Consider the following 26,538-nt stretch of genomic DNA (forward strand, 5'->3'; position numbering starts at 1 on the left):
TTAAATAAACGCAACGTGGCCAAGGAGCAGGGAGGCGGAGGAGCTCTGGACCAGGATGGCGCCGTGGTGCAGATTATAATTTCAAAAGAGACGAGCGGACGGGACAGAAACGGTTGAGTTGAGCTCCATTCGTTGGGGGAAAGGGTTTTGGCCAGTGACTGTGGACGAGGACGGAGGACAGCAACCTTCATTATGAAAGTTGCTGTTTTCATTATTTTCCTCGGCGTGGTGGAGAGGATGCCCAGGAAGCGAGGATGTCAGGAGGCCAGCACCCACCACAACAACAACTAATCTACATTTAAAACGCGGCTGCTGGCTGGTAAGGGGAGGTTGGGAAGTGCACGGAAAGAAAATGTGAAGAAATCTGTTTAATATCCTTGTAATTTAAATTTGATCAAATATTTTAAGCGTCCTAAAATCTAAAAACTAATCAAATGCTCCTATTCCCTCTCATTAACAGGGCATAGAGTATTGGCAGGTTCGTTCGTTATCCGCCGCCACACAGACAGTGTACAATGCATATATATCCTTGCTAATGAAAGAAGCGTCGGTCGCTTCATGGAAAGATTAAAACTGCCCTTGTTTCTAGGTTTGCAACTGATATTCTGTACTATTTTTTTTATAAACTACTGATTTGAAAAACAGAAAAACTAAATTGAAAATAGAAAGAAAATTCTATCTATTTTTTTCATACTTTTATAAAGGTTCTTCACAATTCATAATTGTTGGATAACATTGAAACCTAAGCCAGTTTATGGTTTATGTTATGTTATGGATATCGCAGAATCCCCTGCTTTTCTTTATATATTTTTTTAAATCACGTATATTTTTCTTTCAGTGTCCCAATTGGAAGGGGAGTGGGCGAAGGGCTTACGCTTGGCATGTTTTATTTTTGCACCCTGAAGGCATTTGCCGAAAGGATTCATCTTACGACATTAGTGACCTCGGCAACTGCGCACAAACATGCGGAAGGATAATCAGGCGGAGGACTGGGAGTGGGTGGTGGTCCTGGGCTGGTGGAAAGGGCACAGGACTGGCATTGGGACTGGGACCTGTGCTTTGTTGTGCTCTCCTAGTGCAAATATAAGTTTACCCATAATGGCTGCCAACGGCAGCAGCAGCAGCAGCAGAATAAACTAGGGTTGTGGGGTCAGCACTTGCCTTGTACCTTGGGGTACAATCTGCCACAAATACTAGCTGGAAAACCACCCGGGCTTTCCCCTGCTCCCCCTCCCCTCCCCCTCCCCCGATTTCCCATTTCCCAGCGCCCCTTTGTGGGGTGTCAAAGTTGCGGGCATCTTCTGCTGACTGCGTCACGTAGCCGGGCTTCCTATGCTGCAGACTCCTCATTTATTTTACTTAATTGTCAAGTCGGATTTCTGAAAGGGTTGTCAGCACACTTGCCACCCTCAAAGTGCCCCCACTGAACCTTACTTAAGTTGAAATTTTTGTTACGCTTTTGCTTCACTGCTCCTTGACGAATGGTGAGGGCGCTGCAACAGGAAGTATGGGAATAAGTGCTTTAAACGTCCCATTAGAAACTTTAATTTCTTCATCAATTTGGGCAGCCTTTGTGGCGCATTCCATGTCATTTCATTTCATTTTCGAAAAACCACTCTGCGAAAGTTCTCCAACCAAAATCAGTGCACTCGCGCACTTCTGGTAGCTACTAGCAACTCGGTGTTTTTGGCCCAAAAAGCGCCGCTGGCGGGCACAACCCACCCATTTTCGACAGCCCACAGCCACCGCGAACTACCATGAGAACCACTATCCACTATCTGAGTGGAGCCAAAGCCAAATCCAAAGCCAAAGCCAAAGCCAACACCAACCTGAACAGCCAGCATAGGGAGACAGACAAAGTTTTGGAATAGCTGCCCGATGTACAATATAAATGTGGTTTTCATATTTTTGTGGTTCACTTCAGTGGGAGCTGGCCCGAACTGGCGGCCCCTACAACGTCCATAATGAAAGCCATTCATAAAACTTTAGCTAAATACGAACATTCATTATAAAATAATTTTCCCAAAAATACGTGAAATCGGGCAGTTGGCAAAGGGGGGGCAAATGGGAAACGTGGAGTGGGAGGTGGGAGGTGGGAAGTGGGGGTTTCCAACGTTGGCAAAACTCTGGTTTGCGGCATAAAATTTACATGCAGAGTGAAAAAGTTATGCACTGAACTAAAAGATAATAACCAATCCATGGTCTGTGTGCCGTGCTGCTTCATTAAACTTCTGTTTGTATTTCGAGCGGTTTCGCTGCCAAAAAAGGACCTCATTTCCTTGAACACCACCCGGTATGTTGGCTGTCTGTTTTGGCTCTCGTATAGAATAATTACACACTAGTGTTACGGGAAAGAATTTCAATCAAAATTAATTTTAGGTGCCACGGGAATTTATTGTATTCATAGAAATACCTCTTTAATAAGGTAAAAGTAAAACTTGTTGGTACTTATAACTATTATTATTTAAACAATTATGAAAATTGTTTCAAATATCAAAATGAATTTTATTAATATATTAATTAAAAGAAACAAAAAAGGGCGCTAAAGACGACGTCTTAATTGGAGTGCAAGGGAGATAGAAAGATACATGCAGCAATTCAACAGTTTCCGATATTGCACGCTTTATTTTATTAAAACTTTTTAATGAATGGCCCGATTTCATTTTTTTTATTAAGTATTAAAAAATGTTTCTTAAAAGACTTGTTATGTAGTTTACGAACCACCCCAGCATACCCTTTGTTCCGACTAAATGCTACATTTGCATATCATTATTTTAAGAAACAATCTCCATAAATCTTCAGGCCCCAGAGGATAAGAGTGATGGTTTTGGGACAGATCCTGGAGAGATGTCGGCCACACCCTGTCCTGCGAAGCACTACGTGACTGGCCGTAATGAACAGCTTTCTTCCGCCGGCTCTAATCCATTACTAAATTAAACATAACACTAAATATAAATAAATAGCTAGACAGCGTGACAGCAAACAGAGCGAAAGGAGGCAAAAGTGCCGGGGATTTCCATTCTCAACAGCTGGTAATGCGGGTGCTTTGAAAAGGAGACTACTCCCCAGCTGCTGGAGACAGCTAAGAACCCTTTCTAATTTGCCTAAAACACAAAACACAGTCCCCGTAGTCGCTCCTGGAACTGCTGTCTCTCGGACAATAAATCATCAGGACCTCGAGCTCTGACCCCCGGCGGATGGAGACCTTTAATTATATGCCATGCGTAGGCTCAAGTGTGTTTTGAAACTAAATCTGCCACCCGGGCGGGCCAACCTCATTGGCGCCCAAAACAATTAAACCCTTTTTCGTTTTACGTTTTCCGTTCCGTTTTCCTTTGCCAAGCCCCCCGCCCTGTCCCGCTTCATTTGGTGGCGACTCCTTGATGGCCTGCCATTTTTATGTGGCCAGGGGTCAGGGCATTTGCATTCCAAGTAAGCTTAAAAAATTAATGACATTAAGAAGTTGGGTCCTTGGGGGTCTGAAATGGCCTCGCCTGAGCTGCGATGCCATTTCATTGCCGGATCAAATTGCTAAACCAACTAAAGGCACCCCGAGGGCGAAGCGCCTTTCTTATTAATGCTCTTTGTTTAACTTGGCTTGTGTTAACCCCTTGACAACGCCCGGATCGATTTCGGTTGGAAATTTCCTTGAATTATTTAAGTTTTAAAGTATGAACCAGAGTGCCCTGGGTTCCATGGAGTGCCTCGGCATCGGCTGCGAAAATCCCTGTGTGCATACAACGTTTTAAATTGCACAAATTGCAAACAAATTTTCTAGTAAATTACCTTTTGCTAAACTGCAGCCGGGGAGCCAAAAAGCATGTGGAAGCCGGTCCGTAAAATATATATTTTTAGAATTTTAATAACACGGGCTGTGGAGCCAAGCTCGAGGGCAGATGGAAATGGAGTCGCTGGGGAAACTCAATCTTCTCGACATGGTAGGGAGTGGGGCTGAAAAAGTTGGCAGGATGGAAGGATGCTCATATTAGCTGAGAATCATATTCATAATTATTATTTTTCAAAGCGTAAACTGAAACTTTTCTCTGGCGGTGAGCTGAGCTCCTCATGAGCCACCCATCCTGCGGATGTGGATAAAGTTTGTCTTTGGAGCTGGAGCCAAGCAATTTCGAGAAAATATTTCATTAGGGAATGCATTTGTTGTTATGTAAGCTAAATGTTTGAATGCAATCTAACGAATGCTAGGAGAAACAGAAATGAATGAGGAATGAACTATACTTTATTTAAGATACAAATATAAAGACAATCTTAAAGTAATTCAATAAGCTCTTTGATTAGTAGTTAACTGAATGAATAAGAAAATACTTTAAAGTCTTCCAATTTTCCACAAAGCAATTTTATAGATTAATTCTCAGATATTTTAAAGTAATTCTAAGAAAAATGAAGTGTCCAAAAAATATTTATAGTTAAAAAATTCAAGGAATTCATTTTAAAAGATTGAAGAACCCTTTTCAAGTATAAGGTTGGCATTTTCTACATTAGTTATCCATTTTGAAAAATAAGATTCAAGGTACCAAGGTACCAAAGGCAATTGTATCTTTAACACTATTGTATTTAACCCTACGCCGAGTTCGGGTCCCATTTTGGAATGTCCAGATCGAAGGGCGCACGCGTGCTGGCCACGCTTAAGGGATGATGTCTGTCCCGGACGCAGATAAGCCATCCCGTTTCGGGGTGGAGATCAATTAACCCTTGACTCCTGACTTCCGACTCTCGAGGCCATATCCCGTATCGGAATGGGCCACCCCAATTAGCGGGATGACCAAATAATCTCCAAGTGTTGTTTGTTTAGATTCGTTCTAAGGATCTTTTGGATATTTTCCGCTGTCCTTGGTGTCTGAACTTTTACTTCTCATAGACGGCAGAACTAGTTTGACAGGCTTTTTAGTTCCCAGGCAAAAAGCATCCCCCTCCCCCTGGGCAGGCACCCTTGTCAAGGTTATTAACCGAAATTGTTTTGGGAAAAGGCTGAAAGGGTGAACGGGGTGAAAAAGGTGAGGCGCTGCCTGATGGTCATCATAAGTAAACCAGTTTTAAGACAACGCGAAGATCTTCCGTCATCAATTGTTGGTCGAACAAAAGAAAAACTCTGGTCTGAAAAATGAATATTTTCACCCAAATCCGCAGATTGAAACTGGTTCTGGAAAGAGGATCGTTTTGTGGGTCCAAGCTTTTAGGCCAACCTTCGCGCAGATCAGTTGGAATTTAGCAGCGAACGCGATGTGATCGAGGCAGAACCGAGCGCAGGATTTCCTCAGACGGCAGTTGTGATCCTGGTGAGTTAGTTTGGGGATTGCTGATGCAGCGAGAAAAATCAAAAACTATCCAATTTAATGGGGGCCTGCGAGCGGAAGTCGCTTAAAGGACACACTTTCGACAGACCGCAGGAGAAAGGAGAATGGTGAGTGGAGAGAGCGAGAAAAGGGTTACAAGGTTACTCAAACGTCCTTCGCCTTCGCCTAAAAAAACCCCAAGCTAGACCAGACCAGACCAGAACAGACCAAAACAAAACACGAAACGCAGCAGCATAGAAAAAATTGTTGCCGCTTTCCTTTTCCTTCCTGGCGCGTCCACATATCGCATATTTTTTGCCGCTTCTCCTTTTCGGCACCCGATTTCTCTCTTTTCTCCTTTCACCGCTCTCCTCCACTCGCCCCACTGTCGTAAATTTCGCAAAAAATATATTTTCTAACAACCCAAACAAACAAATGGCAGCATGCAAAAAAATACAAATCCCGACCCCCGCACAAAAGTCGCGCGAAAAAATCAGCAAAGCCCGCCAGGACATTTGTGTTTATACGTGAGTGTGTGTGTGTGTGTTTTACTATGGTCGAAAGGATATAGAAAAAAATATATTATAAATGTGAATAAGCTGAGCGAGTACTCTGTGGGCGCAGCGATGACTTTGCCCTTTTTTTTGGGTAATATTCTTTTTTTAGACCTCATTGTGGGTCTGACTTTGCGCCGGTCGCTTTATATTTGTTTGATTAGAATCCAGAGGTCGATTACCGGCAGGAGTTTTAATTCGTTATTAATTGATGTCGATCCGATTTGTTTCCAATGCGGTTGACTCCACTTGCCCTCGATTGTGTTGGCGTTCTAGTCAGCGGATAAAGAAGGATTCCGTAAAATGAAAGGAGATTGGGGAAACAAGTACATTGATCCGAAAGGATTAGGAATTCGTTTGATGTGTATTTGATGAGGAAACCCCATTGAACTCATCTCTTAAACAATTTTACGGTTTTTGAAATAATTGGAATTTTCAAGAGTTTCTTGTTCTTGATAATTAGCTAAGTTTGTTTCTTTTGGATCAGAAGACATTATAGTTTCATACTCTAGACTCTAGTTCGACGAACTTTAAATTTGCTATTTCAGATTGAAAAACTGAAGTCTTTTTGCTGAAAATAAGATTCTTTTTAATCTGATCTATGCAAATGCTTGGAGCAAAAATCTTATTGCAAACTTAAGTTAAGACTGTGATAATTACACGCATCTTTTATAAGATGATCTGCTACTAATATTAACTTTGTATATCGACAAGAATCATCTACTACTATCCTTAACCTAAATGGAAAAGCATTCTCCTCGAAACTAGCTGAAAGCTTAGACTTCCTAATTGCCATAATTGTCTGATGCAGTCAGAATAAATCGTCTATTGAGGGTTTATCGGATGAAATGTCTTAACGACGCATTCAATTACTCAAAAATGTTTTCACATCATCGTTTGCTGATTGAAAATTATGGCTTTCAAATATTTCAGCTCGGTAAGCGTTGGAAAGCAGCAGGAAAGGCCAAAGTCTAAGTGGGCGGGGGAGTCTATTTCCTGAGCTCGAGGACCCCAAAAGGGGCTTGAGTTGGCGTCCTCTTGGGTTGGGAAATCCAAGGTGGCTGGGGGTGGCTGAGGGGGCTGTTGAGAAAAAGTAAGCAGCATAAAACTGCAGCGGGCACCCGATTGGCTTTGGCCACGCACACAAAATGTGCATATAGAGTGCAACTTTTAGCACCAACCGAATGCAGTTCCACACACACACACACACGCACACACAGATACGTTCGCCTGCATGTATGCATGCATGTGTATATACATAGAGAAAAAAGAGTGGCAAGTGGAATGTTTTTGTTGTACATGGGCCAGCCGAAGCGAAGGGAAATCAAAAACAGAAACAGGGACGAAAAATAAAAGCCAAATAAAAACAGTGCGAAAATGCCCAAAAACTGTCGTAGAAAAATGCACTTTTTCTGGGTGTGGCAAACTGGAAAAATAGCAGCGACGCCGACGCAGGCAGAGGTACATTAGAGCGGAGGAGTTTTTGGAGCTGCAGCTCCACGATGGCTGCCTAAAATGGCAGCATGCAGTTTTACACGGCCACACACCGCCCCCCCTTTTTTTTGCCTTGCGCATTTTTAGTTGGTGCAGGCGGAATGCATTTTTACTCCCTTTTTGCACTGGTATATAAGGGTCCGGCATCTGTGTGCGTGCGTATCCCTATTTGGTATCCTAAAAAAGTACACAAAATTTTGGAGCGCCGGCAGCGCAGTCGGCGGCGACGTCGGCCGCACAAACACGCCCATGTTTTATGTACACGGCCAGGGGGGTGGCGGAGGAGGGGGGCTGAGAGCCCTTTACATGCGCAGCCCGGCCATCTGCCGGTGTATGGGTGAGCCGTGGCAAAAGGAGCAAAAAAGCGAGAGGCAAAACACTAAAACTAATGCGCGAGAAAGAGAAACAGACATTAGAAAAACGCTGCGCATTGGTGTTGGTGAGCGAGCCGAACTGCCATCGTTGCGCAGCGAGAGAAAGAGCAAGAGAGAGAGAGGGAGGGAGAGGGAGAGGCAGAGCAAGAGCGAACGAGAGAGAGCGGTAGCAACAGGACGAAGGACCAAGTGGGTGGCAGCTGCCTTTTTAGAGATAGTGGGTGGCCTACGCGCCTTCATATCGATCTGGAAAATGGATTTTCTATAGATCGCTGCTTTAAGAGCAAAGATACTCTTCTGCTTCTTCCCCATCCTTAAGGCAGTATATTTTGTTAAGTCCTTCCTTCTAAGAAATCTTCTTTTTTCTTCGTTGCATCCTCTTTTTTCTATATACCCGAGGCTGCAATCGGAATCGTACTCGAGTCCTCGACATTAGCCACACACATGGAAAAGCTCTCCTTTTTCACTCGGTTGTGTGTTTTAGTGAGTGTGCGTGTGGTTGTATTAGCATATGTGTACAAGCACACAAACGCAGGGATATAATTTAAACGGCTTTTCTCCCCTTCTTCTTCACTTGCCAGGATGCGTGTGTTTGGTCTTGGTTTTATGTTGGGCATCCTTAGAAGTTAATGGTGCGTATACCTGATGGAGTTGGGAGTTTAACACGATGAGATCAAGAAAAAGGGTATGGGGAAATCCAAACCATCTGAGATTTCACGGGAATTTGTGGAAAAATAACCTGGCTATGCATTATGATCCTGAAACATCCTTATGATATAGCTTTAAAATACAATTACCGAAAGAGGTAGTAGTTTATTTCTTAAAGAATGTAGATTCAAAGTTTTTTTTTAGGTTTTGGTTAATATTTCATGGACAGATAAATTAAGAAGTTTTTACATAGAGGAATGTAGATAAATTATAGATTTATTAAAAAAATTAACGAAGTATTTACAAAATATATTAAAAATAAATGGAGTGTTATAACCTGAAGCCACCCAAGTGTTCCCTTATTCCTATTTAAATGTACTTCAAGACCTTTGTTACACTGTAGTTCAATTTGAATAAGTTTAATAAAGAACCGACCAAGCTTTTTCATCCCACTATGATCTATAGACCTAGCTGAATGCGTGGCACAAGAGCGTGCAATTTAATTTCAAATAAATTAAAGACTATTCAGATGGCCAGATTAAAAGCGAGCCCGTTCGCACAAAACCCAAACACACAGCCGGGCCAAAATGACCGGCATTGTTTTTGCCTTGGCAACTCAACCGCGGCTCCATAATAAACGTAACTATAATACAAAATAAACACAACCGAAACAATCTAAATATGGCGAGAATTTATGTATTGATTTTCATTAATAATATTCGGCTGCAGCGCTGTTGTTTTTGTCGAATCTGTTTTTGCCGTTGCCGTTGCTGTTGCTGTTGCTGGGGCTCGGTATCCTCTATAACGCTGCTCTAGTCCTGGCCGTGGCATTTTTCCAATTTGGGCTCCGCTGGGCGCCGGCAAATTGAAAATTTTCCAAAAACAAAACAAAACAAAGCAGCCCGGCATGGAGTAGGAGAATGGTGAATGGGTCGAATGGGTGGGCAAGTGCATCATTTTTCATCAAAAACTTTTCGGGGACGAAATGGGCAAACAAACGAAAACCATTTCGACCATGGCCAGGGGCCAGCCAACATCGGCTGCAGCTGCACTGGCAGTAGCTCTGGGTTATGCATCATAACTATATGTGTGTGAGGCCGGTTAGGCTGCATAAATCTATGGATTGCAGGCGGCGGGGTCTATGTATGCACCCGCCTCCTGTGTGCCTGATCCTGCTCCTGATTCTGCTGCTCCTGATGCACCTTTGATATGCAATTTATGCATGTCATCTGCGCTGCGTCTGCGTCCATTGTCCTCGGGATTTTTGCAAAGGCAGAGAGATGGAGGTTCGAGGGCGAGGAGTCACCTAAGCACAACACCCACGCACCCAAAAATCCTTTTTTGCTGCCAATTTATAGGCCTCCACCCAGTGCAATGTTATTTTTGGAGCTGTGTGCAAGGGTGTATGTGTGCATTGCGTTTTTCCGGCTTTCCTATTTGCATTGTCGACCAGGCAATGGGCGATGGGAGAGGCTGCAATGTTTGCCCTTTGGTTTTACAGTGGCGCATAGTATGGCATAGTAGTCCTCCCTCACAGCCGGGCCAGAAATCATGTTTTTGCCAAAATGCATTTTCATACGCCACGTAAGCCCGTCGCCATTCCATGTGCGCGCCTGCATGCGGGTCCTGCACATACATAGAAGCCCCCTACCACCCACTCAACCCATCCATCTAGTCTCTATGTACTCGGAGCAATGCACTCGTATCTAATCAAAGTTTGGGTTGCACGCCGCATGCTGCACTTTTCCAATGGCACGTTGCTGATGCGGCAGCTTTAATTTTAATTGATGCATTTTCCGGACCAATCACCCACCCAAAGCACACTCATAATGCCGGCCGTGTGTAATTGCCGGAGTCCCGCTGCAGACTGTCCAGTTTTGTAATTTATCTAAGCGCTGTCCGACGGCTGATTGATTGCCATTGTGCCGGCCAGGCGGTGGCCACAGATGCATCACAACATTATCAGATTCACTCTTCAATGCGATGCATCTGTAATTCAAAACTAATCCTAATTCGTGCTCTAAAATCCCTTTTCAAACTGAATTTGTACATGATGTACATAAAAATGTATGTAAATATATATTTATTTATCCATATTCTGGAGCATATTTAGCTAAAGATTGAGCCTAAATATTACTTCAGTTGTTAAGAACTTATTTCCAGTGCCTACAGGTTAAAAAAGCATAGGAATTATTATAATATTTTTTTAATAATCAATAAAATATTTAAGCATTTTATATTGAAATAAGTTTAAACGAATTGAAAGGAATTTAAATACCCTTTTCCAAAATAAATTGTATATATTTTTCAAATACTTCATTTATTTTCAAACTTTTGATTACTTTTGATTAGGCCAAATTTAAGCAATAAATTTATTGAATCAAATCTGAAATATTGGCCATGCGATACAATTTAATATGCTTAAGAAGCGTTCATGGATTATAAATAAACTGTAGCTATACCATCACACATATTTCTTAAAAGCCAAATTCTTTAAATAAAATTGTTATCTTCCAAGTGGTCTAAAAGAATTTCAACAAAATGGTTAGCCCAAGGAAATCAGAAATCAAAATGACCGAATCGCATGCGAAATGCAGATGGGTCCTTTGAGCAGGCACAAATCCTGGCAACAGGATGTGCTGCTAACGAACTGCGAGCGGGATCGGGATCATATGCAGGTTCACATTTTTTCACAAAGCTCCGCGGCGGATGCAGTTTTTGTCCTCCAGCCAGAAACTAATAAAGGCGAATGCCATGCCCCACAGGGGTGGCAGTTTGGGGGTTTGGGTGGCTTGCCTCTGATGGATGAGGGGGTGGGCTTTGGTTGGAGGTGGTGCGCTCAGCTGGGAGCAGTCTTCTTCAATTTATCGATTGCAGGCGGCTTCCCTAGAGCGTGCAGCCCCCCCCACCCCCGTTGGAGAAAATAAGAGCAGGCAAAGAATTCGCACGGCTAACTGCAGATGCAGATGCACCACCCAACCGCCCCCGCCCAGCCCATGTACAACTGCATTCTTCCCCTCGTTGCACCGGCAGTTGAAAGCAAAACAGGACAAAAACAGAGCAAAACCCAAAGAGCAAACAGCGATGGCAGCAGCCATGGCAACAAAACTGAAACATAAGCAATGCAAAGAAAAAACTCAAAATGCATGGTGGCCACCATTTTGAATAACAAGTGCGCAGGGGTGGCCCCAGCCCCCAACCCCCAACCCGCCACTTGCAACCCCCTTCTGGAAAATAAAGAAAAGAAAGCGGCACACAGAGAAGTGCATTGGACGAGTGCAGTTGTGGAGTGGCAAGGAAAAAAATGCAGTTGTCAGGGCAAGGGTAAGGGAGGCAGGATGTGCAGGCCAGCGAAAAGCGACAAAATCAAATGCCGAGAAATAAAATTCCGTGCCCAACAAAAGCGAAACGAGACAAGTCGAAGGTTTTTGTGGAATCATGGGCAGCTTTTTTCCTTGCCGCAGTCCTGTGAACAGAAAAGTTTTCGGAATGGAATGGGCTGCGGATGGATTGGTATATCCTGCTCTCTCTGTCTGGGGCATAGGAAAAGCCTATTTCAAAAAATTGAAAATGCAAAATTTCATTTGTGCAACGTGCGGCACTCCTTTTTACCATGGATCCGCATTCGCATACGCCCCTGGCCAGAGGCAAATGCACTGGATGCTGAATGCTGGATACTGGATACTGGATCCCGGGTCCTGGTTCCACCCACTCCAGCTGCTCATCCTTCTTTTTCGCATAGCTTTTGCTGTTGTTTTGGATGAGACCGTCGAGGACGAGGACGACGACGACGACGACGTTGCTGGGCCGACAAAGCAATTCTTCAGAAATGAAATGTCCTGGGCCTGCCACCCGCTGCCACTCCCCCAGCTCCACCCCCACCGCCTCCCTTCCTGGGATCGCCTACCCCCGCCTGGACTGCATTTCAAAATGGCAACGTGGATGCAGGAGAGCTGGGCAGGATCCTGCGGACCAGCAGCAATGGCGACAACTGTCAGCATCATAAGACTGCACATGAGCCTAGCAGGAGGCAAAATCAAGGGGATGGGTATGGGATTGGGTATGTGGAGGATGTGGAGTTCGGGCATGGGACAAAACGTAAACAACAAGTTTGCTTTTTGGCACTGCAGTTGGGCACCAAAGTTTTCCGCACACAGGGAGACACAGAGCCGCAGGGTGGAAATCTGCAGGGAAGGGGGTTGCAGCGGCATGGGGCAGACAAAGCAAATGCAATCAGCAATGTGTTTTGCTTTTGCTGCCCCTGAGCTCCCCGCACTGGGGCCAAAATCAGGACCTGTTCGACTGGACTAAGCCTGCAAGTGCACTAGGCACTCTAGCCTCCAGAGGGAGAGTCCTCGCAGCAGCAAACAGGTTCCGGTTCCCCTATTACTTTTACCACTAAATTCTATTGACGCAGCATTAAGGAAATGCATACTAAGGAAATATGGTAATTATGGTATGCCTTTCAAAGAACAGGGGGCATTACAATACATACTTTCATATTAAAAAAAATATATATTTCTTTTCCACAAGATTCACACAAAAAAATAATTATTATTTAGAAATCTTCTTCTAGATATTCACATACTTTTTGCTTTTTACCACAAAATAAATAAAATATTCATCATATTATCATATTAAGTATAAAAAATTAAGATTATGGTTATCGTAATGAAGGTCAAATAAACCAGTTAAATATTTTAATTGAACTCCAATTTTTATAAATATTTACATAGATCGATCAAATATTCGATTCTTTTAAATAAACAAACCATTTGTTCCTCCCAAAGGACCTCTGTATTTTCCTATAAAATTAGGGCAATTATCAAAATTTGTCCTTTATTCTTAAGGATGCAAGGATCCACAACCTTTTGTCACTCAGTGTATGTTCCCCCCGGTACACAATAATGCGAAAAACTCTGCAGCTGAAAAATAGAAAGACGCGAAGCAAAAAATGTTGCTATTTGCCTACTGCTGCAGAACGGCATCGTAGCGCAAAAAGTATGCAACGTCCACGAAAGTGTTGCATGACGCCAAAGGGGCGGGTCGAGCACCACGCCCCCTGCTGCCGAATCGAAGCTCGGTGCAGCTCAGGCCCAAGGAAGATATGAAGGGGCGGGGTTGGGTGGCCAAAAAGTGAAATCAAAAACTGCAGCACTGCCGGATGAAGGGACAATGGGTGGCTGGGCATGGGAATGGAACCGGGAACGGGTATCTCTACTTCAGTTCAGTTCAAGTGAAGGCAGCAAGAAAAAATGCAAGCCAAAGGCTGCAGTAAAAATGGCACAAAACAAGCAGCGCGCTGCGACCCACTCCCAAAACCCAAACCCAAACTCAAACCCAAACAAAGCAAACCGAATGAGGAGGACAACGACGAATCAGTGGTGGCAGGACGAGTCCAAGGACCCGGTTCCCCTCCCAGGCGGATGCACATTGTTAGGCCCGGCCAGTGGAATTGGATTGGACACGGGATATGGCCACGGTGCTGCAGCGATGCCAAATCAACGGACTCGTCGTCGAGACGCCTCAGCCGCCCCAGATGGAGGGGATTGGGGGAGCCATCTGGTGCACAGAGAGCAAATGTTAAGGGAACTGCAGTTTTCTTACGCAAATGGGTCGGTTTTAAGATCTATACAAATATAGAAAATCAGTCCGATTGAAAATCTTAATCTTGAATACATTCGATTTTTTTAAATTAATGTGCTTTTCATAAAGACAGCCTTAATTATCATGATTAAAATAATAATGTAATTATATGCTACTTCTACAAGAACGCTTCATATAATTTAAATTGAAAGCATCAGTAATAATATTTTTGCTTTTAAAACATCTGGGTTTTATAAATGATACATACCATCCATTAACAAATTATATTTTGACCAATGATATCATCATCATATCAAATCTTAAAAAACATTATTCTAAGTTAACATATTTCCTAATCGATCCTATAACAAACAGAAATATTTAGAGACAACTTGGCCAAAAAACTTGTCTCTAGTTTATAAAGATATTTGATATGATGGTTTCAACTTAGAAGTGGAAGATACTTTCAAAACCTATATTATTTCGGTTCAGTGTGCCATTCGGCACTCGCTGCAAGGGTTGGCAATGCAATTCATATAGTGCAAAAAATGCGTGGGGGTAAATGGGCGAGTGGGCGCCTTGAAGATGTGCCCGACCAGGCATTTCTGCATTTTGTATTTATTGCACTGGGGGATCGGGGACCGTGGACCGGGGTGTTGGGGCTGAGGATTTCTGGCTGGGCTCGGACTGTATGCAAAGGAAAGCTGCACTTGCCGGCTGTGGGCTAGTTCAGGACATTGGGACAAGGCGACTTCGGCACGTACGCGACGCTGGCAGTTTGGGGTAAATGTGGAAAAATGGAAAATCCAGAAACGCGGATTGTTAAGCTTGGCCATTTTTTCCAGCGTCTGGCGGGGAAGTGAGCGGCCGGGGGGGCGTGGCACAGGCCTTAATACTGTGGCATTTGTCTTGGAGCTGAAACAACAGACGTTGCCAATGCAGACGCTGAAAAAATGCATAAAACGTTGCAACAAAAGTGAGTTCAAAGGGGGTTTGGGGGGAAGTGGCAGTGGCAGTGGCAGGTGCAAGGGGGGTGGGCAGTGCGAGACGCAGCTGCTGCAACGTTGATTTGATGAACATTTCGCTGGGGCAGCTAACGTGACGATGTCTAGTGCGTAATATGCAAAAAGTGCCCACTCAGACGTCTGCCTTGAGGGATTTGAGACTTGACCCTCTCCCTTACCACTCTCTTGCCACTTTTTCCGTCTATCTCCGCCGCCAGGCAATGCAATTTTTCTTCATTGTAATTTGGCTGGGACTTTGGCCAGCAATGTTGCCACTGCCGCCTGGCCACTGCACTGATTCCCAAAGTGTTACATGCACGAAGGAGGAGAATATTTTTGAGGCAGCTCACTGGAGAAAAATGCAATATTTAAGTGGAGAAATATACCTCAAGGTTACTACTATCTTGAGGTTATCTTTAAGGTGCAAAGTGGTTGATGGTTTCTTCATCGTAATTTATTAAAACTTTTAAATCAATTTTGAAGGTCTATAACGCAGTTCAAAAAAAAAAAAATCAGGGATCTGAAACAACATATTTATACTATAAAAGTTAAATCTGTTGCCAATTTCTCAATGTCATGTTAGCCTTCTAGTTTTTTATCTAACATATAAGGCAAAGCTAACAGGAAGTTAAATTGAGCAGGAAAACAAATTAGTTTTCTCAGTTCTTTGTAAGTTTATTGATCGACAATTAAGCTAGCAAATAAACTCAAGAATAAATGTTAACATGGCATTGAGAAATCGGAGCCTTTGCACCCAATCAAGGGAAGAGTTCTGAGGCACCCTTTATAACCCTTTCTGCCAGAACTTTTTCTCCGTGTTAGGTTCCAAGGGGGAAATGCCTTCGGAAGGGGAGACAGTTATGCGGCTCGCGCATACAAATTATGCGGAAGGGGAGCGCCAGGATGGGGCAGCAGATGAAATGTACGAATCCATGGACTCCCGATCCACGGGGCCATTTCCCTTGCCCGGGTCCATTGTAAATTTGCAATTTTTGCCGAGTGCTGCTCGATGCTTTGTTTTGGGATTGGTTTTGGCAAAAAGGAAGGAAGGGAAGTCTCGTCGCGGAACCGTTTTTGACCAAAATGCATTTTGATGTAGTCGACGGCGGGCAGAAGAAAAGAAATTTGAAAAAAATCGCCGCATGCTTTTTGGGCAACCCCATGGATTCTGATTCCGATTCAGGTGGAGGCAATTGCTCGATGGGGGGCAGACCCATGAAGTATCCCTTTGCGCTGGAGGGAGGGGGGCAGAGGCTACCTAATCTGACTGAATGCACTCTCCGCAGAGACAGCTGGGTGGGTGGAAATATGTGAAAATATGAGGAGAAGGAGGGGCGGCAAAAATGGCAGGAACTCGCATGGCAAATTTTCCATTATGCTCACTCAATCAAAACTGCAACAAAACAAAAGTTATGAATAGGATTTTAGCTATGGCAAAACTTTTCCTTCTGCCCCACTCTATGGGGATTTACTTAAGCCATATTTTATCACTCTCCCCATGTGGCAGCTGCAACTTATTCAATTATTTTAATGGAATATTTCTCCTCTCTGTTTGCAGATATTACGGAGCCTTCGTCGCTGGGTAAGTTTTGGGGTTTTAATTGGAATGCAAATTGAAATAGTTCGGAGTGCCTGGGATGCTGAAAAGGGATGTGGAATGCGCCCGATCAATATCGATTGTCATTGATTGACCTGCCTTAAATGCTTCTCCAAAAACTGAAATGCTCCTGGGTGTGGTTAATCGAACTAACGCCAAGGTAAACATGCTGGAATCGCCCCTTTCCATCGGATATTCAGTGTCATTAGGCAGTGCATTTGGTCTGGCGATTCGCTTTGGCCAAATGCAAAATTGTCAAATATTTACTCAGGCAATTTAGCATGCGGCAGGCGGGCAAATAATTACAAAAACGTTCGGAAAACAAATAACTAATAGAAATGGATGGATGTGCGGACGCGGATGCGGGACCCACTATTCCCTGGCCACTTTTCACTCAAAACAAATAGCCAGCGAAAAGGAAGTGAAAACAGAAAGGGAAAACACAGAGCGAACCGCGGAAATGGGGAAACTCCGCAATGATAAAACAATTGAAAATCGCAATCAAAATAAACCAGACCGGAGAACAAAACAAACAAAAAAAAGAAAAACAATTCAAAAATGCAGCAATTGCAGCGGTTTTCTCGTTAAGAATAAATTAAGTCCCTACTACGAAAATGGATTTATTTAAGTGCTTAAAGTTGGCCCTTTGAAACATTTAAATTAAAATTTTAAAAGTACAACCTAAGGTTTTTTGAGACCACAATTTGGGAAGGAAATGCCGACAAAACCCAAAATCAAAGGAGCATCGTTGGGATTTATTTTGGCCCAAACAAACATTCTCTGACAATGGTTTCCATGCAGCTCAGATTTTGTTTTTCCCAATTTTCCAACGACACTGCAGAAATACTAGCATATTTTTGGGGGCAGGATGCAGTGCCTCGACTTAAGACCATTGCTCAATTTGATGCCATCCGGCAAACCACTAACAATTCTTCTAGGAGAAATCTGAGCAGAGTCATCTGCATGCCATTTTGTCTCGGAAGGTTCCACCTCCATCCAATGTATTCCTTGTTTTTTTCTGGGATGGTATATGCTCCTACTCCCCTGGCTACCAGATGCAAAGGCAACAAACACGACTCTGAGATGCATTTGCATCAAAATGGCCGCCTGGACAAAAAGCTGGGGATTCAGTTCGAGGAGGGACTTCCCCGCCATGCTCCGGCAGCCATGCGTGTCACTCACACACGCGCAGAACCAGGGGCAGTTGGACCCATCTATCGTCACAGCATCCGTTGTTCAATCGTCCTTTTTCGGGCGCCTACCAAAGCGAACCTACCAGAATGGCACAGCAGCAGCCCCTCAGTGCACCTTCCCCCCTCGCTGCCCACCTTGTCACCCGTCTATTCATCTGAAATGCAATTTCAAAATTTTTTCAACAACTCCTTCTGCAGTTCCCGTTCGCATTTGGCCCCCTTCTGCCGGCACCCGTTGCCGTTGCATGCCAAAAACTGCATTTTAGGCTCCGGCTGTGGCTCCGACTCCGGGCTCTATGACTCCGGATCTGTCTGCTCGGACTCGGGCTCGACAAATGCATTGGCTCGTCCTGCTGATGGAGCCCAGGACTCAGGACTAACACAAAAACCCATACAGGCCAAATGGGGTGGACCTTAGTTATGTTTTGAAATTTACGTATTAGGAGATCTTAAATTCAAAGACGTAAAAAAGGAACAGAAGTATAAGATTTCTGAATTGTTTTGATATCAAGATCAAAAAATATTCGACGGAATCCTAAAAATAGGGATTTTTCTAAAAAAAAAGGATTATCCGAACTATTTAAAAAAAATTTTTTTTTAAAAAAAAGTTGCCTTAGCTACGAAGTTTGAAAACTCATGGCTATTTATTTCATGGGTCATATTATTTTCGTTTGTATATTTTTTTCAATTTTCCTCTCAAGTTCATGAAATAGCTGCTGGTCCACCCTAAAACACAACCATGGATGCAGGACTCGCACGTTTGATGTACAATATTTGTAGTGCTGCGTCTGGTTTCGGGATCGGGGTTTCGGGCTTTTTGCAGTTTCAATTGGGCTGCAAAAAATTGCAATCTAGGCAAAAATGCAACAAAGGCAAAGAGCTGGGCGTGCATATTCACATGTGCTCCCCGGCACCCCCTTGCCTTGTGTGTGTGTGGATTTTTTCCGAGTGCATCTATGTGCGTGCATGTGCATTCATTTGGGCCAGGCCGCTCGGGCAAAAATGCAAATTTTTTAGCCAACGCCATCTGAAAATAGGATGGCAAAAATTTCTGCATTTTGCAATTTCAAAGCCTGGAAACTTCGTTTGGGGAAAATGCATTCGGGACCGTTGGCCAGCCTGCAGACCGCCCATTTTCCTGGCAGATGGATTGGCATGGATTACAAAGGAGGCTGGGCCCATGGCTGTGTTACTGGCTGTTTCTAACTCGCAATTTAAAGCTTTAAAATGGCCGCCCGTAATTTCTACAATTAATTGACCGGAACAATTTCATAAAACTAAAAATTCCCAAAACGATAAATTACTCCAAAAGGACAGAGAGATGTCACGTTTCCAGCTGGAACCCAAAGCCCAAGCCCAAGCCCTTAAAAACGTCAAAAAGGGTCGTCGGATTAGAAGTTATGGAAGGTTTTTGGGGCGGGGGCGATGGGCAGCCAGACTGCCCAGGGGCAACGTAAATTTTCAAGTAAAATTAATGACGTTTAAAGAAAAAGATGTGGGGAACGAGAGGTGTAGAGCTGCCGAACAACCCTTTGGCAAAATCTTTCTAATTAAGAAATATCCCAGCCTTAGCAGCCATTTGCCAGAAGTCTGATCCCGGGAACACACATAGAGAGGCAGCTGCCAGGCCAGGGCAGGCCACATCTTGTGGTCCTTGAATGTCCTTACTGGCCTGCTGCCTCTGCCTTTGTGAGTGCATTGAAATAAAATAATAGTAAAAAGTTAAAATTCTATTCAAATTGTTTGCCAGCTGAAAACAATGTAATTTCATTTTATTTGAATATAAAAGCACCCTCCTGCTGCACTGACCACTGCCATGTTCTCCATCTTATGCCGGCGACTGGACAAAGTCGTCTTTTGTCCACTGGCCAGAAAGAGACGGGGCAGGACAAAGTGAAAGAGATGGAGAAGGAGATGGAGAAAGAGGCCATGTGCCACAATGGTCATCTAACCAGAGCAAGGTTTGTATGATTACGTTAGCAACTTTACCGCAGTTCCTCAACAGAACCGAACCCAAACTCAGTTCAGATAGTTTGCAAGCGCTGCTGGTTGACCATTCCCACCAACCCGCCCACTTCTCTGCAACTTAACCCCCTCTTAGCCCTTACTCCCAGCCATGTTACGACTGCGGTTACTGTGGGTGTTGTGTATTGGCCATGGCCAGAACCCAGAACCCAGCGTCCAGTACCCAGAACCCAGGGGTTGGCCATCCGACTAAGCCCGCCTGTGTGTGTGCTTGGATTTTATTGAAACTTTTCTTTGCCGCAAACGTAGCAAGGAATATTTGAAATTTCCCCCCGCATCCCCCACCTTTTCCCTTCCCAACTTAAGGTTTTCCCTTTGCCAACCGGCATAATGCATCGAGGTCAGAGTGGGGCGGAAATTCGCATACCTATATGCAGACTCACATATAAGTATGTGAACTGGGCAAATTAAATAATTGATTGCTTCAAGATTGAAAACGAGATTCCATGGGGCATGTAAAGGGTTTTCTTTTTGCCGACATAATGCCACAGAAAATCGCTTTATTCTTGTAATTATATCGCAGTAATCATTTTATCTGCGATTTCAGAAATTCTACTTATAAATGCATACAATGGCAATGGTTTTGTTGTTGTATGAAGGATGAATAGCTTTTTCGTTAAATAGGTAATTGAAATTAAAATTTAAAAACCTTTTTAAATATTATCAGAAATTTGAAATGCTACTTCTTAGATAACAGAACTTTAATCTGTAAAATTGAAAATAAAAAAAGATTTTGGAGTCATGCTTCTATCTGTGTGCATTCTCCTTGAGCTTTTCTTACAACTTGGCAACTCCTGCCTTTTTCCTTCGGTCTTTAAGAAGCAAAGTTCCCTGCAATTGCGAAATCATCCCTTATGGATGATCCCCCTGTTCTGTGGCCCCTCCCCTAAGCTCATTCGCCAACGTGGCCCTACGAACGCAAATTGCACTCCAAACATTTTACGTTTAATGGACGAGAAGGCGTCCACAGCATCCATGTTATTATGCAAGAGACCGAGCCACAGACACACACACACGCACACGCACACACCAATGCAAAAGTGCACAAAGGAAGTGCACGTCCTTTGCAGAAAGGACGAAATGCCATTGGAAACGGGCAGGAAGTATGAAGTCATTTGAATTTGAATTCAAAATTTTCTAATAACATTTCAGCTGAAACAATCTAATAACACACGCTCACACACATTCGTGCGCAAGTAGCAATGTCCAAAAAGGACGAAAACGAAAGGAGCCACCCACAGGAGAGATGAGACGAGGCAACGTCCGTGGTTGCAAGTCCCAATTGCCCCAACCCTTGCAGCGGTGCAAAAGCAAAAGTGTTGTTGGTACTAGACGTTGCTCCTGCCTTCTCAGTCCTTCGTCCTTCGTCCTCCCGATCCTTCTAGTCCTTTTCGTCCTGCAGTGACACATGAACGGGGTGGGGATGGGAGATGGACGGTGGGCGGTGGGGTTGGGAAATGAGTAACTGGGTGGTTTCAGTGGACCGAAGTCGCAAACGCAGAGTCCCCGCTCGTATCTTGGCAATAAAATAATGACTCAACTGAACTGAAAACTAGAAATGTGAAATGTAAATGGCGCACAGGACACCATTACACCCAGGCACACAAGGACACTGCTGCTTGTTCCTTGCACGTAGCACGGCTTCCTACGTGCCCCGCCACGCCCACACCGTCTTTTGTCTGCGTTTTAAATTGTGCAATTTTATATTTGCAAGTTTCTACGTGTCCACCCCCTGAACGGTGTCGGCATTTCCCATTCCATTTCCCAGACACAACCCTTGGCTTTGTAATTGCTGCATGCCTGCGACTGGCCTTGTTCTGCTCCCCTCAGTCCCTTTCTCCTTTCTCCAGTCTTCCTGCTTTCCCCGCCATAGAAACCCATCTCCATCAGCCCTCTAACTCTGCGTAAGTTTCCCTGCCGCTTTAGTTTTAACTGCCCCAGCGGTGGCATCCATTTACTTAGTGATACATGCATATAAGTGAGAGACATTCTAGGTTTCCATACCTAAAGAAAAACTCTAATTATAACTATAAAACCGAACTCTAAAACAAATATACCTAAAATTATTTAGGTCTTTAACAAAGCGTTTGAGTATTATAAATATAAAACAAATTATTTCCTAAACCCTATTGATGTCAGAATCAGTACTTTCATGAGTTCAAAGTTGTCTGGTTTTTTTATAAGAATTAAGAATTTCTTTTTAAAGTATACCTACCTAAATAGATGTCCTTAATGAAATATAAAATATTAAGAAGTATAAATTAAATACATACTTTAATGGTAAGATAAGAATCCTTAAATCAATTTTTTTTTTGCCCTAACATTTTACCTAGTTCTTATTTTCTTTGGAGAAATGGTTTTGTAGAACTTTCTCTTTTTTGAACCGGACATGAGCTACTGCAGCTACCGCAAGTATAGCAGTCCTGACTATAAAATTATATACAGTGTAGTGCGACTTGTCCGGCGGTGAAATGGGAAGCAAGGGGAAAGTTCTTCTTGTCAGCAAAAGGAAAGGCTGTCATATGCATTTATTATGGCTCTTGGCATAAGTTCTCGGTTTGCAGTTGGCTTGGCTCCACTTTGCTTAAATTTGGGCAAGAGATCTGTCCGTTAAATCGCTATGGGAATGGGTATTCTGGGAGAGGGAGTTATATCGTACATCCACGTAGAAAAAGAAACACTGGACATACCGGCACTCACTCCTGCCTCCCGGCTCTTAATAAGCAAATTAATGAATGCGTGGAAGTGCAAATTTGTTTGTGAAAAGGATGAAAAGTACTCGTAGTCGGCGGCACAAAGCCAGCCGAAAATGCTGGGGATGAGAGTTGAGGCAAAAGGCGACATCAATGGCTGCCAGGAATGGGAGAAAAAGGGGGGGTTTGCCGGGTAAATTGCTTGTAAAATGTAAGCAGCGTCTAAATTAACTTTTGTTTGCCTTCCATAAATGCCAAGTTGCCCGCCATGAGTGGGGTGCAAAATAATTATGTAGCGCTGTCTTATTTTAATAATTTCCAACCACGCACTGTCCAAGAGATTCCACCCACGAAAAAACGAACCTCAGTCAAATAAAGCCCGCGCCGAGTCCTTCTAATAAATATGCAAATGGCGCATTTAAATACGCAACGAGCTGAGGGATCGAGTGGGGAGGCGGAGAGATTTGGGTCTGCCCGGGGGCAGTGCTCGCTTTTTAATGTCATTTCTTAATAGCTTCGAATGCGTTAAATCTGAGGGAGTCCTTGCCGAGAAGATGTCCTCCTGCTGATAACGCGCATACGCCACGTAAGCCGCTCCAAGCAGCGCCGGACACGCCGCCTGGGAGCTGGTCACGTAGCCATTAAAACACACACAAAAGGGCCACCTGCCACGCCCCCTTGGCTCAGCTTCCTTTTTACGGCCAGTGGCGGCCAAACCCGAATTAGATGTAGATGCACGGAGAAAAATAATATTTAACTTTACCAGTTTATTTTTACCAAGGGGCATCAGCGTTAAATATTAAACAAAGAAGGCTTCCAAAGGAATGCAAACAAATAGTAAAGAAAACGGCTTCTGAAAGAATGCGTACAAGTATTAACGAAAAAAAGGTTTCGAAAGGGATACCTTCAAAAATTTTATAGTTGTCTAAAAAGACACTTGTCTCTTTTGAAGCAACTGAATTAATTAAACATTTAATATTGTTATTAATGTTACTATTTCTCATGGGTTAGTCTGGATTTTACGCCTATAGTTTCCTATTAGTTGATCGTTTGACAAGTAAAATCTCATACATTGCTTGTGATATTTTCTTAGCGTGTTGCTTGCTGCCATAAAATGCCCTGCAGAAGGTGCAAATCCTTGAGATCCTTGTCTGCCCCTCCGAAATTCCGGCTCCTCCCTCCCCCCAAACCACCATTCCCCTCTCATTTGCGGCGCGTGTGCGTCCGTGTTGGCCCTCGGTAAATATGAAAATAAATAAATCCTAAGCGTAAGCCAAAGTTTTGATGTATGCCCCAAGCAGCTAAAATGCGGGAGGGATGGCTTATGGGGGGCCGTGGGAGTGGGCGTGGCATACTAAATCCTAGCAGCGAGTGGACGTGAGGGTTTTTGCGGGTGTTTCGGGTGTGTGTGAGTGGGTGGGAGGTCAGTCAAAGTTATTTTAGGGCCACATTTTAAGCTCTTTGCCAACGTGTCCTGCGCATCCTGGCCATCCTAAGCCAACGGGCTCCAGCTACGCCTTATCTGCAGTACCGCCGCTCCTCCAGTCACTCAGGAAAGCCCTCCCAACGGGGCTTGGGATTGGGATTTCAGGGGGCGTTTTAATATTTTAGGTGCTCTAAAGTTACATAACGCGGGGATGGACAGCGCTGGTCTAACTCCTTTCTATGTCCTGCCTTATATGTGTGTGGCGCATTATTTATCAGCAAACAGGAAATTAGCAGGCGGGCTGGCAGGCGAAAGGGCATCGCCTTTGAGATACCCCTTAAAGGTCGTGTTACTTATGAAGAAGGTGTATTTAGAGAATAGGTTTAAATTGCATTATAAATAAAATTAATTTATTGATCATTATTTAAATGATGGTTCTAATTTAATCCAGAAATCTCAAGACTTTTCGAGCTACCACTAAACCCTATCGACTTTATCCTACCCAAAGAACCCCGAACTTTTTGCTTATCTTGCTGCTTAGACAGAATTTGCTGGACGAGGCGATGTCCTCACAAAAGCGAATTTAATTAATTAGACAGACGCTGGCCAGCAGATATGAGTAGAACAGGAGCTGAGGGTTGGCTCACCCCATTATCCCACCCCGACCCCCCAAAACCATCCCAACCTTTGGGGGCCACCTCCTTTGTTGCTGCGGTCGTTTCCTAAAAAGTTCTACATGTGTTGTGTGCTGGGTGGAGGTCCCTTATCAAATCCACCGCAGCGGCAAAGTTAAAAACTATTAACTAAAATTTTCTATTAAAACTTTTCGCTGAAGTGAAAACTTTGCCATGTTGCCAATGTTGTTGCCGTTGCTTTAGTGCCCACAAGCAAGTTTAATTTGTTGTAAACTCTTGCGTTGGGGGCTCAGTGAGAAAGGAAAGCGGAGATGTCCATTCCGGGTCGTCTCCTGTGGCTTTTTTGTCTCCAGAAACAAATTGTTCAACTTGTTCACCGACTCCCTCTCTCTTTCTATCTTTGCAGATTGCCCCAAGGACCCGGCCAGAAAATTGCATTTAGCTCGAGCTTATCTAGAGGCCCACTAACCGAACTAGTTGATAAGAAACGCTTTAGTAATACTAGCTGTACCTCTATAATATAATTGTATGTAGTTTGGCTTTTAGTTGATCAACAATATGCTTGTGCTTATTATTGTTATAATCGTAATTTGAATAAAAAATGCTTTGAGTTTTTTGCCAATTTTGATTTACGGTTTTTAATAATTGAGCTAATTCAATAATCATGAGATGTGTTAATCATGGAGCAGCAGCAGAAGCAGATAACTGGATCGACTTACGGAACTAGTTAATTGCAGGTTGGTTCTATTTTATATCATAATTATTATTGCTGAGGTTTTTGTATAATTTCATATGTATAAGAAGAAAGAAATGGTGATCTGCCTGGATATTATATTATAAATATTGAACAAGTTACTAGGAATTTGTGGTTTTGTTATTAGTAATAAGAACATTATAAAAAATATCTTTTAAAAGCCGAAATTATTCATTTAATTCATTTCCGGAACTTTTCTACAAAATTGATTTTTAATTAAGTTAATATCAAACCAGGAAAAATGTAACTGAAATTTAAAACTTAAAACAAAAGGAATTTTTTAATGCTTTTTAAATCATTTTTGTCTTTGATTTTTAATAAGTTCTCCTTCGTCAACACTTTAAGGACTTATTATCATAAGTAACCCTTAACATTCCAAGTTACTAAAGGCGCCATCTATAGGCGGGTGCTCGCATCTCTCATAAAAAGGGGGTGGGAATGGAACGCTTTCTAAAATTTCAAATCAGAAAGCTTTGCGCGGAGCTTTCGTCCTGTGCCATCCTGCGAATATGCAAATTAGAATATGACTTGAGGGAGGGCAGCTCTTTAAGCAATGTGAGCGGACTGTTCCAGGTTTAAATTTCTCTCGTAATCTGCTCAAACCAAAATAGGTTTTATAAGGAAATGAAAAATGCTTATTGGAGATCAACAAATAAAGTATGATTTGAAAATTTTTTGGAACTTTTGTAATTTTCATTTATTATTCGTATTATTCGAATTATTATATTATATATGTCATAACTTAAAAAATTAAAAAAAATACATCAAACCAGATTTGATGGAAAGTAAAATACGAATGATATCCTAAGGAATCCCTTTATCATCACTTAACGGATTATAGAAAAAAAGAAAGCCAAAAATAGGTAAAACCTGCAGACTAATTTATGAGGATAATCTTAAAGCTTAGTCGAGTATTTACTTAAACATCTGTAAGGCCCCACATTTCTACACATCGGACTAAATAGGATTCCAAGCACTTTCGCCTGAGTGAATTCAAGTGAGCATGTCGCCCCCCTCCAAAGCCTCTGTGGCCCCTTTGCATAAACATTAACCATTTCCAACCAAAGTCACCAAAGAGCTGGCTTAAAAAAATCGGTAGACAAGCATTTTTGGACCTTATCAACGACAATGCCAGGTCGTTAGGCTTGCATTCAGAATCTGCTGCAGACGAGGCCGTGGAAGGTGGCGTGCCAGTGGTTGGAACTGGACAACTGGACAGGTGAAGCCCAAGAAGCCCTGCGGCCGGGGCAAGGTGGGTCTGCTT

General features: G+C 43.2%; 1 long non-coding RNA gene across 1 annotated transcript; it reads left to right on the forward strand.

Moving 5' to 3' along the window:
* The first annotated feature begins 5,231 nt into the window (after nt 1–5,231).
* Nucleotides 5,232–25,074, forward strand: LOC108024496 (uncharacterized). Its single transcript, XR_001768156.3, has 3 exons — nt 5,232–5,294; nt 16,510–16,533; nt 24,927–25,074. It is a non-coding gene; the product is annotated as an uncharacterized LOC108024496 (long non-coding RNA).
* Nucleotides 25,075–26,538: the final 1,464 nt, after the last annotated feature.

The sequence above is a fragment of the Drosophila biarmipes genome, chromosome 3R, assembly GCF_025231255.1.
Source record: "Drosophila biarmipes strain raj3 chromosome 3R, RU_DBia_V1.1, whole genome shotgun sequence".
NCBI classification, from domain to species: domain Eukaryota; kingdom Metazoa; phylum Arthropoda; class Insecta; order Diptera; family Drosophilidae; genus Drosophila; species Drosophila biarmipes.